The 17,776-nt window shown below is 46.6% G+C and overlaps 1 protein-coding gene across 9 annotated transcripts in view; it reads right to left on the bottom strand.

Annotated features, from left to right (window-relative positions):
• PHACTR1 (phosphatase and actin regulator 1) overlaps positions 1–17,776 on the bottom strand; it is a 551,546-nt gene that overhangs the window by 186,252 nt on the left and 347,518 nt on the right. The gene's annotated exons all lie outside the window — the stretch shown is intronic.

Below are 17,776 nucleotides of genomic sequence, written 5' to 3'. Positions count from 1 at the left end.
TCTCTCTCTCTTTTTTTTTTTTTTAAAAACAAAACAAAACCCCACACACCTCCTTTATAGTGGAAAACGGATACACACGGACAGTCTTTTTTGCCGGGGTCCCCGAGCTCAGGGAGGCTCTGGCTGGGGGCGGCGGAGCAGGCGGGCGGCGGCGAGGCTGGTGCCCTGGCGCTGGGGCCGCGCGTACTTGAGAAAGATCGCGGCAGGGCCGGGAGCGGGGCCTAGCAGCGCGGCGCGGGCCATGCACGGCTCGAGCGGGCGCATCTCTGCGGGGCTGTAAAGCGAGGGCGCGAGGCTGCAGCCCGCCCCTTCGAGCAAGCCGTGCGCCAGGCTTAGCGCCGCAGCTGCGCGCCGACCGGGCTCCCATCCTGCAGCCTCGGCCTCCAGCAGAGACAGTTCCAGAAAGTAGGTGGCAAGTAGCATCACCTGGGGGCTGCTCCCGGCCAGCGCAGCCAGTAGCCCAAGGCAAAGTAGGAGGGGGGGGGTGCAACCGGAAATCCTCCCTGCTCATGTTCTCTCTTGCAATCTCTCTCTCAAATAAAAATCTTTTAAAAAATTTTACTAATTGAAGAAATGTCAATTTTCATATAATTCTCCTTAACTAAAGAGCTATCATGAAACATTCAACTATTTCTTCAAGTATTTAATTTTGTTCTTGTCAATCCTATGATCAGGGACCATCTGTAAATAATGTCTTTTGTGGTTTCTGCTGGTTTATACTGGTATGACATCCAGTTCTCTTCTCGCTGGCTCTTACTAAAGTTCTCCCTACAGTATAGGTATTTTGATGGGGAAAAACATTAGACTACATGTGGGCTGCAACATTCACACTGGGAGTTTAAAATAAGCCACAGCAGGAGAAATCTGTCCAAATAGAGGCCAACAGTCATGATTTCGCTGAGGCCAGTCTAGACAGACTGTCCAATGTTGGCATATCCTAGAAAGAGTCCCCCTCTTCCCTGCTTGATTTCTTGCTGACCGCATTTATAACTTAACCCCACATGTTTCACTGTGCAATCCCAGGAGCGTGAAGTCCTTACTACCCGTATCACATCACAACCTTTCTGGAAAGCAAGGGCTAAACGAAGATATTCACCCCCTGTGTGCCTCTGAATCAGTCTCTAGCCTAAAGAAAAAAGTACGTAAGAAGGAAACGCTAGGTACACAGATGTTAGCGGCAGGCTATTTATAACTGCACGCACCCCCTGGAATGTGTTACAGGCAGGGGACTCGGCTGACTAGGACCCAAGCATTCTACTACAACGTACTGCTGCACTAAAATATTAAGAGGGAGATAAATGATATGCATGTTTTGCTTTCATCTACGTAAAATGATTACGAAAGGATGCAAGGGAATAGGCATAAAGGATCGTCATTTGTGAGGGTGTCAGGATGAAGGGTGAATTTTCTATTTAGAGAGACTTCATGATATAGTATGATTAGAATTTGTTTATTTTTATTAAGATTTTATTTATTTATCTGACAGAGAGAGAGCACAAGCATGGGGAGCTGCTGGCAGAGGAAGAGGGAGAAGCAGGCTCCGCACTGAGCAGGGAGCCCAATGTGGGGCTCGATCTCAGGATCCTGAGATCGTGACCTGAGCTGAAGGCAGCTGCCTAACCTACTGAGCCACCCAGGTGCCCTCCTCCCCCGGATTGGAATTTAACAGACAAGAGTCCACTAGCCTTTCCACTACAAACCAATGTGACCCTGGCTGTGTGGGAAGGCACATGATCACTAGACTCTCGGTAAACATCTACCTGACCCAGACCTATCGAATGCTGTTTCAGTCAATCACGAGGCAGGTGAGAATTACTCCTCATGGTAATGAAAGATCTTCCGGTAGTGAATCTTTCCAGTTGTCCATGCGTGACATAGAGTTTTGTGCTATGGTGGATAAATGGTATAACTTTTTTTTTCTTCTCTACAGGGACAGAGTATTGTAAAATGAGGTTGTAGAATATTACAGTTCCCAGCTGCTTCATACAATCTTCACAGAAACGCCTGGAAATGTAATTAGCATGGTGCTCTAACCACGCCTTAAACGACCCTTTCTTGTGTGCCGAGAAGCGTTTAACAGCCCTTTCCAGGGGCTTCTCTGACAACGCTTTGCAGCAGTAGCAAGCAGCTTTCCACAATCTCTGAGCATCTCACGGCTCCCCAGAAGCTAGGGAAGTTTAAGCCCAGCGAGATGGAATGGAGCAGCTTTTCCGCGGACACAGAAATGTTGCTATGCCACAGAGGAGACATTTATCCTCTTCAGAAACTCACACTCGCTTGAGGACAAAAATAGGCGAAACATTACAACAGTCTTCTATGCCAAAATTGCATCTGAGTCTGACCATCAGGAGCCCTGCTCCCTGACTTCCCCACAAAGACCCCTCACAATGCCGCTTCATTAGAACTCACTGTGATTAGAGGGAAGGTCCCCCCAGGCATTTTGGGGTCAGCACCCCCATCTTCCTCCTCTAGGTCAAACTGCCCCTCTGGGCAGGTGCATGGTACACAACACTTTCTTTCATCCGTGTGATTTCATTAATATCTCACATATTTCATATTCACACAATGCCCCTGATCCCACTCTCCCTTGGGCTAACAAAAAGGAGAAGACAGACCTTTAAAACTGACCTTCAAAAAACCATTTGATTCATGTGTTGGCTCATGGTCTATTTCTCCTATTAAGGCTACTTGATGATTTCTTTTGTCAAGTCCCAAATTTTAATTGCCTCACATCTTCCCTGTAACTTCCACAACTTAACAAGGAAACCAACAAGGAAATCAACCGAGCATAAGAACTCATTTTTTAAAGAGACAAGTTAACATACATTATGTAGGTATTTTCATTTGCTTCGGGAATGCCGGCGTTACTCGCTGAAATCATCAAGTCTTATTTCCAGAATTAATTTGTTTCTTACGGAGAATCACACTGGATTCAAGTGTGTTTAACAGCTGCCTAACCTAGATATACATACGTCTTAACCTTTTCACTCTTTAGGTTTTCAAGTCACGTGGAACAGTGACATTTCCAAGCAAAGCCCAGGAGACTTTGAAGTAAGACAGAGGCTTGCATTCGAGTCCTCTAGGGTTTTACCATTAAGCAGCCGAGTGATCCTCGGCTAGTTATTCACCCTTCCTAAGTCTCATTATCCTCATCTATGAAACAGATGTTAGCAGTGATGGACTCATAAGACTGGAGAGGCAGGGGCGCCTGGGTGGCTCAGCGGGTTAAAGCCTCTGCCTTCAGCTCAGGTCATGATCTCAGGGTCCTGGAATGGAGTCCTGCATCGGGCTCTCTACTCAGCGGGGAGCCTGCTTCCCCCCCGCTCGCCTCTCTGCCTACTTCTGATCTCTGTCTGTCCAATAAATAAATAAATCTTAAAAAAAAAAAAAAAGAAAAAAAAGACCGGAGAGGCAATAAGAGCTACATTGTACTTACTTCGGTATTTATCACTCAGTGCCTACCAATGGGCCATTCATGACCCGCAGCGATTAGCACTATTAGTCATGCCAGCGTGTTAGGATGATACTTACAGTGAAGCAAAGGGAGAAGGCCCAAGATTTTTGGGGAAAGCCAGGTGACTCAGGTGAACTTCTGTATTAAAATGGTCGTGGAAAACGGAAAGGGCATGTCTATAATCAGAACTGGTTAAGGACCTAAAACGGAGGTGTGATTCTAAGCTGTTCCCAGAGTGAATGAGGATTCATTTCATAGTGTCAGGGAGCTTTGGGAAGGGAAGCCTATGAGAGCGGAAAGGAGGCATTTGGTGTGCACGTATTTATTTGGGTGCTGGTGGGAAGGTCCTACAGAGCACTGGCCTCGGGGTAAAGATCTTTACAGAACTGAACTTCTGAATTCAATGGAATTCTGCTTATGGTCCATGGAGTTCCACCAGCAGACATCTGGGAACTTAATGAACTCAGGAGACTTCAGAGATTCAGAGAGGATAAACAGGGGCTCTCAGAAGAAAAGCGGAGGAAAGAATGAGAGGAGGAGCAGAGTTAGGGAAGAGGAGGAAAGAAAGAAGATGGTGTTGCATAGGAGGGCCGTCCAAGGCCAGGGGGAACAACACACATGGGGTCTGCTGGCCTGCAGGCAGGTGACAAGCATGGGCCAGAACCTCAGAGAGTGAGAGAGGTGTTGAAGACGACAGAATGAATTCCTACCGGAAGGAAGTGAATTTCTGATCAACTTCTGAACAGCGGCAGGGAAGACAGACACAGAGACTGAGGGCTGGGAACCAAGACATTCAGTTCGTCAAGGATCCTACGGGAACCAACCACCACGAGTTCATTTGGCTGAAATGGCAGGCAGTTGAGCACTTTCTTGTGTTCTTAGGAGTCTCGGTTCCAAATGATCCCTTCTACTTTCTCTTGCGAGTTAACTGGCACTCTTTTTCAGTTTGTAGAATGGAACTGGCCTCATAGTCTGTGGCTTCTGGCCTGGTGGTTTTATACGGAGTGGTACAGGGTGACCGTGCCCCTTCTTTGCCTGGCCCAGGCCTGTTTCAGTCTTCCTGTCCCGTTCCAGGAAGGGATGGTCTCCCACGGTGTGGTCAGAAATGGCCAGGTTTGGAAAATAAAGTATATGGTCATCTTGTTTACCCCTTTCTCTATTTTTTGACCATTCCGACTGGCCACAGAGCTCTGATTTTCCAAAGGAGACTACACCCACATTGTTCCACCCTGCCCAAGATCACCTTTTTATAAATCACTCATTTTTTTTGCCCATGAGGTTGCCAAAGGAGAAACAGGATGGTGCATTTCCGCAGAAGCCATTGTGTTTGTTCACTTCTTTGTAAATTCATAGAGAGGAGGAAATACTCATTGGTAGCTAGGAAAACGTGGGATAAGCTCCAGCTCTGTGCAATTATATAATGTGTCTGAAAGCAGGCTCCTACACCCAGGACCTAAATCTAAGAGAAGCTCATCAGAATTGTCACTTTATACATATATCATGCCCAAAGACTATGAAATAAGTCTTTCCTTACTCTATGATGGCTTTTTTTTTTTAAAAAAAGAGTTTATTTGACACAGAGAGAGAGCACAAGCAGGGGGAGAGTCAGGCAGGGGGAAAGGGAGAAGCAGGCTCTCCACTGAGCAAGAAGCCTGATGTGGGGCTCGATCTCAGAACCCTGGGATCATGACCAGAGCCAAAAGCAGTTGCTTAACCAACTAGGCCACCCAGCACCCCTCGATGCTTATTTTTTAATGCATTTCTATAAAAAAGAGTCACAATAGATAAAGCTTATATATGATGTATTATGCATGAGGTACTGTTCTAAGAGCTTTCTAAAATTCTTTTTTTTTTTTTAAAAGATTTTATTTGTCAGAGGGAGAGAGAGAGAGAGTGCAAGCAGAGGGAGCGGCAGGCTCCCTGCGGATCATGGAGCCCAATGGGGCTCAATCCCAGGACCCTGAGATCATGACCTGAGCCCAAGGCAGACGCTTAATCAACTGAGCCACCCAAGCGTCCCTAAATTCTTCTTCAGTCTTCACAACTTTATGAGATGCCAGTTTCATTCCTATTTTAGGCAAGGGGACTGAGCACATACAGTACAAACAACTTGCCCAAGGTCACATGGCAGGTGGGCTGCTAGGTCTGTGTCCCAACCATGGTCCCCTACCACCTGCCACACCGAACTCCTGCCTGTCGTCGAAGTTGGTGGGCCAAGCACACATCTTCTGGTTAACGCCATAAGGCTGATGTCCTTTCAGAATTGTGCTGCAAACGTCTAGCTGTAAATCCAGCAACCACTCCAGAGGCCTGTGTGATCACTGTCCGCTCGCCTAACTTATAAGACGCCACACAGCACACAGAACACGTCATGTTCTGCTGAATAGACAAATGCAGTGGTTTCGAATGGTATATGTCTGGAGCCCGTATAAGTTTACTGCTTCTTGGCCATTCAACACATGGAAAGCTTGTGCCGTGGACATGGCATTGAACGAGACAGCGTGAGACACACACAGAGATGAGCAAGCTATTAGCCGCTGCCTTGAAGGGCATTCAAGAAGGACTCTCACACTGTGACCTCCAGGGTCAGTGTTCATCGATGACATTCTCTTCCTTCACAAGTTGGCTTTAGAGGGATGTGTCAGCAAAGGAAACTGTTCTAGAACATCACTGTGAAGTGCAGATGAACTACGGGTGTGTAAACATCTGAATCACGAGGCTCCATACTCATGACCAGAAACACAATACAAGTGACAGGACTACAGGCGATGTTCGAATTTCAGGTCTGCCATTTCTAACTAGAAATTATCTAGCCCCTCCAGACCTTGGGTTCTTCACCTGCCAAATTAAGTTAACAATAGCATGGAGGTCTGCTGTGCAGTGAGGGTTCCAAAGGCATGGAAAGGGTCAAGTGTATTTCACATGCACAGAAGACATAAGGATGACTGTTATCTTTGTTCTCGACATAGAATTCAACCTGGACACACTGGACACATGGGACACATTGGACAACCTCGACAGGCACATTCAACCTGGAAAACAGAGAACGAGCTGCACCTGTAGCCTTTACACCCTGAACAATGGTGTAGTTGGCTTCTACAGATGGTACCCAATGAACTATGCTCCTAGCACACACACCCTTGTTTAGTCTCCCCCAAAACAAGTCTGGGCTGGTCCCGTGACTTCTTTTAACCAAGAGAAAACCATGAACAACATACTGGGCCAATTCTGGACTGAGTCTTAAAAGACCTGGCATCTTGTCCTATTGCGCCCTTAGAGGTCCCGAGCTATCCCGCTGGAGAGACCACATGGAATGGCACTGAGAATACATGGAAGAAAGGAGGGATCCAGCTTGCCCTGCACCACACGGATCCTCCTGGTGACCCCAACCCCAGCTGTCTGCAGACATAGGAGATCCCGAGAGAGACTGGCTGAAGAACCACCCAGCTGAACTCGGGCAATCATCAGGTCACAGAAGACCATCAAATTGTTGCCTTACTCTACTATAACCCTGGGCGGTGTTTTGTTACGGAGCAAGGGATAACCCCAAAAGACAGTGCTGCCCCAATAACCTGAAGTTGAACACACAATGTCACGGAACCAGACTTGTGTACAATTCTGACAAACTGAAAAACAATCATGAAAGATGGCAGGTCTCTTGAAGGTGGGGACCTTGTGTTCTGTGCTTCAGTAAATGCCCTCACTTCTCCACTTTCAGATCTTGGGAAACAGAGGAGCTCATACAGTTGGCTGGTCTCTCTGACTTTCAGTTCCATGTGAACTTACTAGGCACCCACTATGTCAGGTGTTTGCTCAATCCCAGGAGAAAAGGGGGAAAAGGCAGTGTCTCTGTTAAGGACATTATAGCCTTGGCACAGAAGAGTGATGGAGGAAGGTCACCCTGAGAGGAAACAATGACATATTCATCATCCCAGCTCCCTGGAGGTACCGATTTCGAGTCTTTAGGCTGTACCAGACATTTTTTTTTTTTTAACTGGGCAATTAAGTCTACTTTGCCTTCCAATCCCTAGATGTTCCCTTCCAGGGTCATGATGGAGATGCAAATAAGAATATTCTTTGCATGTCCGTGCTTGGCTTCTTTCTTAAAAGAAATGGAAGGATCCAGTTATCCAAAGAGAATGTGTGATCTAGCCAGATGCTGAAGGCTAGACAGCTTGATTTGATGACTCCTTATTAAAATCAGATGCATGCTAAATAGTGCTCAATTATTTGCATGTTTGTTTTTCCTAGTCGCAAGAAATGTCATTACTGAAAAATGTGTGGAAATATATTCATTTGGCTTCACAGTCATTCTGCTGTTGTTTCTATTTCCCTTGGAATGCCAAAGCCACCTTAAGGCAAACTTTGCATCTTGACACAATCCAGTCAATCTTAAAAAACACCTCCCCTCAAGCTCAGTTCCCATTTTGGGCACTACTATCTCTCTCTTTCTCCCTCCTGGCCAAGCCTCTTAAAAGAAGTCTACTTCTTCTTCTCTCCTTCATACCTCAAACATATGCTTCCTCATTTCCAGCCAGAAGGCTTCCTCAAAACTGTTCTCCTAAGGACACAAATGATGAGTGGTCACTAAACACCCGGGCTATGTCTCAAGTTCTTACCATCATGTCAGGACCCACTAGAGTGGACCCCTCTCCTTTCCTGAACTTTCTCCTGTTCTGCACAGGTGATACCACCCATGCCTTTCCTAGCTCTCTAGTAAGTCTAATTGGTCTCCCCAAAGGCCCCACTGCCTGGGCACATAGCTTAGAGATCTGTGGTCCTCAAGGTGCTGCTCCTGAAGCCATAGTTTGCTTCCCACTTCATATTTTCTCCTTGGAGTTTCCATCCCATGGCTTCAAATGAACCCACAGGCACTCATGACTTTCAGATCCGCATTTTCAGCCAGATCTCTCCTGATCCCAGTTCTCTACAACCAATATCCTTCAATCTGGGGCATCTCAGAAACACAGGAAAGCCAGCATACCCCCAAATGAATCATTTCCTCCACCAACCCACTTGTCTTCAGTGTCCCTGATGGGGTGAGTGGTACCTCCACCCACTACCTGTTCAGTGGTTCTTTACCTCTCTCTCACCCTCCACAACCAATCTGTATTCAAGTTATGCTCATTCTGTCTCCTAAAGATTTCTCAGTCTTCATGGCCTGATGTCACTATTTTAGCCTGCGCTATCATCATCTGTCCCCACATCGTCGTCAACCACCCACTACCTTCCACCAACAGTTTCCTTGAGAATGAAATCAACAGGGATACTCAATATCCCATTGGATTCCATGATCACAAAAAGATGTCCCCGTAACTGTACCCCAGTTTTCTCTCATTCCACAAATACACAGACATGATTAGATTATAAACTTGAAAATGAAGTTTGATCACACTCCAAACTTTTCCTGTGCTGGAAGAATGATCTTTTTAAAGGAGTATCTTCTGACAGATTCCATAGGATACTGCACTGGGATAAAGTCCAGGCTCCCTAACAGACCTCGTAAGGCCCTTCATCATGAGCAGATCCTTGCCTACCTTTTCTTCTTCAACTCTTACTACTCTGTTTCTTCCCCAACAATCCTCCTCAGACCACAGCCTCCCTTTTAAGCTGTAGATTGGCAAGCTCTCCTTCTCTCTTCTCCAGACTCTACTAGGCTCTGTTCTTCCCACCAGGAGAGAGGACTCCCTCATGTTCATTGCCTAACACCTTGGTTAAACATCCACTTCTCTAGGGCGTCTTTCCTGCTAACCTGTAAACTCAGTTGGGTTTGTCTAATTTGAGTTCTTGGAGCCCCTGGGTGTCTCCTCTAATATCACGGATACTTCACTGTAATTGCTGGCCTTTTTATCTATCTTGCCCTCAAGACCATAACCTCTGGGAGGCAGGAGCCATGGATGTTCTCATTATAGTTTTGGGGATAACGGCGGTGCCTGGCGCATGAACGAACATGACATGCCAAGCTGATGTCCTTCCTGAACATTCCGTGGCTTATAGAGGTTTGAAAACCTAAGTTCTGCCCAAGGAGAAAACATTACTTTGTTAGTTTGAAAAGGGGAATCCAATCCAAGGCAACACTAGAGTTAGGGCACAGAGGCGCACACCAGCCCTCTCAGGTACATGCGTGCCTGTTCACGAGCACCAGTGTTTGCGATGAATCAATTTCACCGCTCTGCCTGAGAGGGAAAAACACAAACTTTGGGTCCAGGGCTGTGCCAGTGATGATCCTCAGGGCCTTTACCCTGGGCAGAGCTGGTCTTGTGCTGGATAGAGAAGCAATGATTCCATTTATCAACAGTGATCTTCAATCCTTCAATCCAAAAGGATGCCAATATGAGCCTCCCTGAAAACCTCAGGGTTTCTCTTTCTCTCTCTAAGAAGTGCATACACCCTCCCCTCATCACAGGACATGCTAGGAATTCCTAGTAGCGAGGAACTGGCAATGTGGGGTTCACATGCCAGCCACCCACCCTGGATATCAGCCACGGGCTCTTTCTGAAGGGCTCCGAAGCCCATCACACCACGTCCAAAGGCAGAATCCGATACAGACAGTTTCCCTTAACCAAGATGCAACAATTATTTGGAAAGCCACAATTCCAAAGACATGGGCTTCCCAGGAAGGCATGCCTAGAAAGGAGTGGTTGCTCAAGTCATTAGTGAGTCTGGGTGCATCAATGCAGGAAATGAAGGAAGCAGAGTCTGGGCCCGAGGGAAAGGGGCAGCCAGCAACTAGATATAGTGGTTAGCTCACAGGGTTGGCTCTCGTCCCATTGGGAGATCTCCATTGGGAGATCTGGGGTGAGCAGAAGGGCAGCGGGACTCCGTGCGTGAAGCTTCATGCTCCTGAGAGCTTCTGTACGTGTCCTGCCTACACATGCCATGACACTGGTATCACGTTGTACAGACAACGCTGGGCAAAAGCATGCAGGCTATCCTGGACCCTGTCATGAACACGAGGGGAGCCCCCCAGTGTATTCAGGCCTGGCCTTTCTTGATTGCTGGCCGTTAGGTGGAGCTGACACAGATCTACCGACACTAACCAATGCCATGGTTCAGGAGTCCCCTGGCGTGTCCCAGAGGAACAGGTCATCAGTGAGTCCTATTTCAAAGCTGTCCCCTTATCCCACCAGGATATTACGGGGGGGTGTGCTAATGGCTGGAGTGAATGTTCAAAAGGTGACCTGTGACTTTCTATGAATCACACGGGGAGTGACATGATGGACGGAAACCTCTCCATTTGGAAAAGGGAAATAGAGAAGCTTTCCAAGAAAATGTTAATTCAGGAATGAGTTAAATGATAAAACCAAAGAGTTCCTTTTGTTTCTTGACGGAAGAGAGCAAATGAAATCGGCACACAGTTTGGCAAATAAGGTACATGTGTCTCTGTTTGTGGATGGGATCGCTTACCACGTTTTTAGTGATTTCCTAACTTATCTCTCTACCTCAGGCACCCACTGTCATGGTTGTAGTCTGTGTTTTGTCTCTGCTTTGAAAATCACTGATGTGACACGTGCCTGTGTTTCTAGGTGTCCCCTGCACCCCTAGCTTGCTTCTGGCTACCAGACCCGCCGACGGTTCTAAAAGTCTTGGACTCCTTTGGAACCTCAAGTCTATCGACTTTTCTAATTGTGCTCAATTCACTGGACCTTTCCTTTTTAAAATCCAATTTAAAGTCAGTATTGTAGTGGATTAAACTGTACCCTCACAAAGGGATAAGTTCAAGCCCTAAGAGCGTACCTGTATGACCTTACTTGGAAATCAGGTGTTTGAAGATGTACTCAGTGAAAGATCTCGGAACGAGATGATTCTGGATATCAGGCGGACCCTGCATCCAATGAGCCCTGTCCTTATGGGAGAAAGGAGAGGGAGACTGGCAACACAGAGAGACAAAAGGGAAAGGCCACGTGCAGACAGAGGCCGAGATTAAAGCATTGTAGCCACAAGCCAAAGAATGCTAAGGATAGCCCAGCAGCCACCAGGAATCAGGAGAGACTTCCAAAACACACTTCCCCTCAGGGTCCAGGAGGAGCCAACCCGGCCAACACCTTGATTCTGGACTTTGGGCCTTCAGAACCATGAGAGAATAAATTCCCATGGTTCTAAGCCACTAAATTTGTGGGGATTTGTTACACCAGCCCCAAGAAATGGATACAAATGCGCTAACCTTCTCTGTTCCCCTGCCCCCCGCCCCCACTTTTTAATCCATCTGGTCAAATCCCCCTGCCAATAGGACCCAACTGTCTGCTTTATCCAGAGTTATACTGGGATGACCGAGGCCACTGGAAAAAGTCGCAGGTGCCCTGTGGTGTCGTAATCATCAATCTGAAACTGGGTTCGCTCTGCAGGTCCCACTCCTGGCCTCCCCCCACCAAGCGATGAGCTGACTTACGACGTGGAAAAGCTCAGCTCTCAGATAAAGTCAGACCCGATTCTCCCTTTCCCCGCAGCCAGGCTCTCCGCTGTCCGACTCTTTCATTCCCTCTCTGACATGAGCCCACTATCTGTGTCTTACCTCGCACCCACCCCTAGCTTCTCAGCACCTTACCCCCTCTCCCCTCTCATAGATCTTCCCACTCTCCCTCGCTACTGGATCCCTCACCCTGGCCCGTCACAACTTCTGTTGCTTCCATCGTACGATGACAATGACAAGTCAGAAGGCACACAGACAGCCCCTGTGATCAGAGCACACGCACACGTCCTTGGAGACGCGCCTACCTCCTCCAGCGTCCATCCCATTTTGCATCTTTCCGCCACTTCCCAGCCAGACTCCTCCAAAACCTTATTCCCATTTCCCCCCATTTCCTACTAATTCCTCACTCCACGCTAATCTGGCATCGATCCCCAAATAATCCACCAGACAGCTTCTGCTAAGTCATCAGTGAGCTCCAAGGATCGTTTTTCTGTATTGCACTTGGCTTCTCCATACTGAACGTGGTTCGCCACACCCTCCCTGAAACACTTTCCCTTCTTGGCTCCTATCACACGAAATTCTTCCTGTGTTCCTCCTACCTCTCTGGCCACTGCTTTTCTCTCTCTCTCTCTCTCTTTTTTTTTAATGAAATATAATTAATAATATAGTGTTCTACTACTTGTAGGTGTAGCATGTAAGGATTCAACAATTCTACACATTTCTCAGCGATTATCGTGGTGAGTGTTCTCTTAATCCCCTTCGCCTGTTTCACCCATGGCCCCCACCCTCCCCCTTGGTGACCTCCAATTAAAAAAACGGGTGGAGGACCTGAGTAGACATCTTTCCGAAGAAGACATACAGATGACGAACAGACACAGGAAGCTCAACATTAATCACCAGGGAAATGCAAGTCAAAACCACGAGACATCACTTTACACCTGCCAGAGGGGCTAAAATAAACCAACCAACCAACCCAAGAAGTTAACACATATAGTGAGGACATGGGAAAAAAAAATACTCCTCATGCACTGCTGGTGGGAAGGCAAATGGGAGCAGCCACCGTGGAAAACAGTATGGAGCTTCCTTGAAAAATGAAAAATAGAACTTCCCTGTGATCCTGCAATTCCATTACTGGGCAGTTACCCAAAGAAAATAAAAACACTAAGTTGAAAAGATATATGTACCTCTAAGTGTATTGCAGCAGTATCCACAAGAGCCAAATGATGAGAACAGCCCAAGTGTCCACCCACAGGTGAATGGAAAAAGAAAATGTGGAATATTACTCAGCCACAAAAAGAATGAGATCCTGCCATGTTGCAGCAACATGGAAGGAACCAGAGTGTATTACGCTAAATGAAATAAATCGTTCAGGAAAAGTCACCGTTTTTCGATCTCCTTTATGAGTTTACCCTCCTCTATCTAGTCTCTACTGATGATAGTCTTCCTTTGTCTCTGAGACAGTCTTTGGCCCTCTTTTCTTTCCATTCTTTCCATTCTATACTTGTTCCCTAGCCCAATCCCTACATGGTCATCACTCTAATGTGGGTAATCAAAGACCCGAGATCGACGCACCCAGTCCAGACCCCTTTTTTGCACCCCATATATTCAACTCCCAGCTTTGGATACCACAAAATCAACTCCAATCCACACCTGAAATGGAAATTATTTCTCCCCTCCCCCTCACAACCTCCCCAACCCCATCCTTCCCTGACTCCTCCAAGCCTGCCACTCTTCCAAAATGCTTGTCTCAGGAAAGGCCATACCATATACTGTAACCCAGCCCTAGAGTGTCAAATGTGACACTTTTCTCTCTCCCTCTTAAACCCAACTGGACATTAAGTCCTCTCACTTACTCCTTATAACATCTCTCAAATGCATCCATTTCTACCAGCAAATATTAGTCCAAGTCACCATAACCCGCATATGGCCTAACCAGTCTTCCTGGAATCACTCATACCCTTGTCTAATCTGCTGTGCAGAATGAAGGCCCAGTGAGGGTCCAGCCTTTGGTGACCTCTCCAGCCTCAGATGATACCATATTCCAACTCTCCACTCTCTAGCTGCTAGCTTCCTTTCCTTCCCAGTCTGTTCATCCCTAATTTTTTCCTACCACAGGGCCTTTGCACAAGCTGTTTTACTGCCTGGAGGGCTCATTTTCTAAATGCTTACTCCTCCGCCAGACTTCAATTCAAACTTCTCTTCCTCGGGACCGATTCTCTGATCTCTCAGACTGCATCTAGTGTCCTCATTTTTCCAAGTACCTTTCCTTCACTGCCCTTGTCAGGATTGTGATCCTGCCTGTATTCTTGTGTTTTAATTGCCCGCCTCCCCACTACATCACAAGGTCACCAGCAAGGTCTGGGTTTGGTCACAGTTATACATCCTCAGAACGGGTCCAGTTTCAGCATGGGTAGGCTTTTTTTTTTTAATTTTTAAAAATATCGCATTGCTCATGGCCTTAGGTATGCGGAAATGCTTAGAAGCACAAAGGGAATGTTGGCACTTGCAGATCTCCAGGGCCAACCCCCTACCGTTTCTGATTTTCTGTCAAAGAGGAAATAAAAGCATAACTCCGTGGCATCTTCATGGTTTATTCCTGCCAGTTCTATTTTTCTATAAATACAGTCCTCATTTTCAAGGAATTTGGAGAAGAGGGTTGCAGGGGACTATTTTGGGGAGGCACTGCCTGTTCTAATTTGGAGGGGATGTTATCATTTGTCTTTGTTCCCCGAGCAGCTGTGGGGGTGTGCTGCCGATGCCACACAGGAAGCTGGGCGTGTCAGGCTGGCTGCTTCGCAGGGCCCGGCCCCGGCCCCGGAGGGCAGGCCAGAGAGCTTGTAAAGATCACGTCCTGGTGGACCTGTTATTTTACCTTCTAGCCATCACTGTGGTTTCCCTACGGCTACGATGCGATGCGGGGCTGTTTTCTCCTCCAGGGTTATTGCCACCATCTGGAGCTCAGTCTCGGGGGCTTACTGCTGCAGGCCTTGTCAGGACACTGGCCTTTGGCCTGGCATAGGAAGGTTGTATGAGCGGCCTGAGATACGGATAGGGAGACAGTTGAAAACCGCCTACAGTTGTTGATGCCAAAACTGAGGGACGCGTGGAGATTATAAATTTCCCATGTAGTTTGCTTATTATTATGCAATTTACAAAGCAGTATTTCTGGGCGTATCTCTGAAGACGTGGTATACCCAGACAGCCCTGACCGGTAACTTGAGTTACAGGAAAACTGCAGGACTAGCTAATGATGGCACACTGTAGTGGAACTCACTGTGGAAATACAAACAGGCAAGCAGTGTGTTGTCCTTTCATGTGTTTAAAAAGAAGTTACAACTGCATACTATAAATGGATACATGGACTCAGTCTTTGTATTTAAAACTGTGGACCTTATTTTACATATGAAAGGGCACTACACACACAGAGAAGATGGATATAAGCACACCAGCTAAAACTGGCCAACCATGAACAACCCCATAATCAATCAATCCCCTTGTGTATGCAATATTTGCCTCTTATCAATGCATAGGAAAGTTTCAAAGTTTTACTTGAATATATATACAATTTATCATGTCAAACACCCTTGCACTGTCCATTTTTTTTCTCCTTTGGGCTAAGAACTGGCACCATATGTTTCTCTAAAAATAAGGAATAATATTCTGAATCCAGTTAAATACAAAGGACACTCTAGTACAAACCACTGACTTCTTAAAAAAAAAAAAACGGAATTGTTTCATTCAGTTCAAGCATCCCTCCATCTATCTGTATATAAAGATATTCCGTAGTATATCCTCAACCTTTTCTGCTTCAGGAGCTGAATGTCCCTTAAAAATACAAAAAACAAACAACAACAACAACAAAACAAAAAAAATCCCAAACCTACATACAAATACCACATTCAACTGCCGAATTAATCTGTTAGGCCTAAGAGGTCATAAGAGCTGCTAAGAATAGTTAATGTTAAGAATGATTCAAAGTGCAACCTTGCCCGTCACATGTTTTAATTTTTTTCCCCAAAGCCTTTGAAAGGAAATCAGTGTTTAAACTCTTAACAATCTACATGTCATCTGATGTCCCTGAATTTGCATCTGTCCAAGGACTAGTTTTCCAACATCTAGAAGAAGTCAGCACACTTACCTTCCCATGCAAGAATGATGTGAGCTTTATCTCAAGGTCTTACCAAACAGACAGGACGCTGGTCCTGACTAGCCGGGAGCAAGGCATCAGCCACACCATCGTTCACGGATTCATGCTGATGAACGACCATTAGTTAAATAAGTATTTGGGTCATTATAAGCCATTTTCCACAGCAAAGTCAAAAAGACCATTGTTAGGGACCTCATGGAATTTTTTTTTTTTTAAAGACTTATGAGAGGGCGGGAGGGAGGGAGACAGAGTGTGTACGGTGAGGGGCAGAGGGAGAGAATCTCAGACTCCCTGCTGAACTTGGAGCCTGACGTGGGCTCAAATACATCAGTCTGAGATCATGACCTGAGCTGAAATCAAGGCTCAACCGATTGAGCCAGCCAGGCGCCCTGAAACTTTGTTCTTTCTTCCAGGGTTCACAGAACACCCCCTTTTTCATTCTTCAAGTGTCTTCCACCTCACTTTGTCTAAAGGACATATTTAACATTTCTCCAGAGACAATGATATAGTTTCACTCTGGGTGGGGGTATACAGAGCTGTCATCCCTCTAAGGTTTGGTTCCCATGTCAGTATCTCCGCAGCTTCTAGAAACACATGGAAGGCCTGCAGGTTGCATTACACCTGGACAATGACCCCGAGGCTGCAGAATGCAGTCAGGCGCAGGGACGCAGTCCCCCGGATGACAATGTTGAGATTTCTCGAATTTGGAGGTTTGTTCCCATCTCAAGAATTAACAGGTTATAGCAACAGGACACTGGGACTTCCAGCAAAGGAAGAGTCGGGAAACATTAGCTGGCAGTGTCCATGAGAACTATTTAAGATATCAAGACTTTCTGCAGCTTTCCCATGTTTGCTATTCACTTTCATTCCCCACAGCAATTAGCACTAGAATTCCCAGATCTTGGGGTGCCTGGGGGGCTCAGTCGGCTACATATCTGCCTTTGGCTCAGGTCATGATCCCAGGGTCCTAGGACTGAGCTCCACATGGGGCTCCCTGCTCGTCGGGGAGTCTCCTTGTCTCTCTCCCTCTGCCCCTCCCCCCTTCTCTCTCTCTCAAATAAGCTGATCTTTTGAAAAGTAAAATAAAATTCCCAGATTTGTGGACTCAAGTTCAGGTACAACCAGCGGCCCCATCTCCTACTTCATGATTAATTGGGGGTGAAGAAGGGGGGAGGGGACCAAGAAACAGAAGAGGTGATGATTCTCAGGGGGAGAGAGGGCAGCTTGAGTTTTTGAGGATAAAGAGGACGGAGCAGAGGAAAGCCCTGGCGTGTAGGCCTGGCATGACCTGAGCATTTAATGAGCCAAATCAGAACAAAACAAACCAAAAGCATCTGCATCGCTGTTCCATCATCTTCTCTCAAACCCCACAAAGGGAAATCAGACCTCTTTCCTTATACACTTCCCTCTGCACACTCCTACTCATTTAAAATAGATCCACATAGCCTGCCACATAAACTCACGATTTTAAATCCTGTACTGTTCTTAGCTCTATTTTACAGATGGGAAAACTGAGGTACAGAGATTTTAAAAAACTGAGCAAGGTCATATAACTACCAAGTATCAGAGCTGGGACTTGAACCTACACAGTCTGACCCCACGATCTAAGCTCTTCACCCCTCAGCTAGGCTGACTTTCTTCCAATTCTTCTGCTGCCCACGTAAGCCATGAGCTGTAGCATTGTCCCTGCCCTTACAGGGATGCTTGGATTTCATTCTCCTGAGTCTTCCTGCCACATCCAACAATCGTTCATTCAAGATTTCTC

Source organism: Neovison vison, chromosome 1 (assembly GCF_020171115.1).
Source record: "Neovison vison isolate M4711 chromosome 1, ASM_NN_V1, whole genome shotgun sequence".
Lineage (NCBI taxonomy): Eukaryota > Metazoa > Chordata > Mammalia > Carnivora > Mustelidae > Neogale > Neogale vison.
Note: the sequence above shows the minus strand (reverse complement) of the source record. Positions and strands in the feature narration are given on the sequence as shown.